Below are 2,259 nucleotides of genomic sequence, written 5' to 3'. Positions count from 1 at the left end.
TATACTTCCAATTGTACTATCATAGTGGAGATGGGTTGAACGCAAAATTTCATGTATGTGTATGTACTCGAGCATACAAATATATATAAGGAATATTGCGCTTGACTTTTATCTCTTGGTAGCTTATTTGGAAAGTCATTGCGTCACTTGTCATGTTTATAGCTGAGTTCGAGTCCTCGGCAGTATCACATTTCAATTTCTGGTTGTGGCCTCCATTGGGTCTCCCGATGTTGATGGCTTAAAATGAAAGTGTATTGTGGTTGTTAAAATGAATCTAAACACTGGGACCCATTCAGTGTTGTACAAATACTTTCCCGCGTTTGTATACTTCCAGTTGTACTATCATAGTGGAGATGGGTTGAACGCAAAATTTCATGTATGTGTATGTACTCGAGCATACAAATATGGACAAGGAATATTGCGCTTGACTTGTATCTCTCTTGGTAGCTTAGTTGGAAAGTCACTGCGTCACTTGTCATGTGTCAGCTGAGTTCGAGTCCTCGGCAGTACCACATTTCAATTTCTGGTTGTGGCCTCCATTGGGTCTCCCGATGTTGATGGCCTAGAATTAAAGTGCATTTTTGTTGTTAAAACGAATCTCTAATCACTGGGACCCATTCAGTGTTATACAAATATACATACATACATATACCAAAGCTTTTTCCCCCTTCCAAGGGAGGTAGCCAAAAAGGGGAAGGCATAAAAATACTCCCACCCATCTCATCCCCAAACACACTCCACACCCCTCCCACCCCTCCTCTCATCTGAGCACATATACGTATATAAAGGCTAATGGTTAATGGAACGTTAACGCGATGAAAGGGGACTGTGTCGTTGACTCCATTTGAAAAGGGACCCTAGGCTGGCCTTATTTTGGTTAAGGCCACATGATTTCACTCAGCTATGGAAATATCAGCGTAAAGAAAGGTGATAAACCGTGGAGTGCGAAATCAGACTTTATTAGTATTTTCTGGCTTCTGACGCCTGACCGGTTTCATTCGGCTGCGTGGATGGCCTACTCACCCGGATAAGGATCCAAACTGTCTGGAGTTAACCCATTAAAGGGAGTTGTGGCCTTAAGGACGAAAGGATGATGTTCAGGATTAATAAAGTGTTGGTGGAAGGAGAATTAAAGTATAGTGTTGGTGCAAGGGATCCCCGTTTTCAGCCCAACGTGGCAACAATATTGAGGCTAAAAAAGACAGACACTGTGGCCCCGACTCTGTTGACCATTTTGTGCGCCTTTGATATTACGCTTGTAGCGACAGAGTGAAAAATATTTTGCTCAGATGGTGTGTACCTCCTACTTCCCAGGCCCCTGAGCGAGCATATTTTCTTCTCTTTCTGGGCTATCATCAGAGAAAAATATAACTTATTTTTCATGGCGTCCATCATCTCAGTTTCGATTTTTTTTTTTTCTAACTGATAAATTGTCCTATTATTTTTTTCAGGAAGCGGGAGAAAAAAAGTGAAATAAAGAAGAAAAGAAAGAAAGAAGAAAGAAGAAATCTAATTATAATTTCTTTTCTATGCGATCAGGAGTTATTCAGTAGTTAGCAGAACAACATTTAACCAGATAGGTGCAATCTCTGCAACGTTTAAGCGGGAAAGAGTTAATGAGACAATGCGTGTGACGGGAGTGAAAGAAATTCTCATAAATTTTGCTACAAGGGCCTGGAGGGGTAGAGGCAGTGGCGGATCCAGGATAATTGGGGGGGTGGGGGTTAGCCTGAATTTTGTAGATGTAGATGTCGCTTTGGGGGAGGGGTAACCTGAATTTTGTAAATATAGATGCTGCTTTTAAACAGATGTACGATAATCTGTAGCCCGAATACGATGATTTTGGATATAGATTGAAGAATATGTTCTCACTATTTTTCTTTTTTTCACAATATTGGGCAAAAATAATAAATCTTACATTTTAAAGATTTACCCTCAATGATGTGTTGAATATACGTTTGCCACTGTAGTACTGCTTGTAGAAGCAGAGATTGAAAAAAAATATACAACCGAAGCTTTTGGCTGCTTTACTCCGACTCTTATTTACACTCAGCTGGCCACGACGTCAGGTCGGTTCCGAAGCTTCGAAACCCGACACAAACAAACGAGTGGTTATGACCAACAGCTACTAACGACCAATGGATGAACTCGTGACACACATCACAGGTTGGGAAGCGGTGACATCGGCGGCGGCGACGTCGGAAGCAGGGCGGCCGTGAATGACGTCAACGGTGGTGACATCGGCGGCGGCGACGTCGG

Source organism: Oratosquilla oratoria, chromosome 5 (assembly GCF_046742065.1).
Source record: "Oratosquilla oratoria isolate Oo_2021 chromosome 5, ASM4674206v1, whole genome shotgun sequence".
In the NCBI taxonomy this organism is placed as follows: Eukaryota; Metazoa; Arthropoda; class Malacostraca; order Stomatopoda; family Squillidae; genus Oratosquilla; species Oratosquilla oratoria.
Note: the sequence above shows the minus strand (reverse complement) of the source record.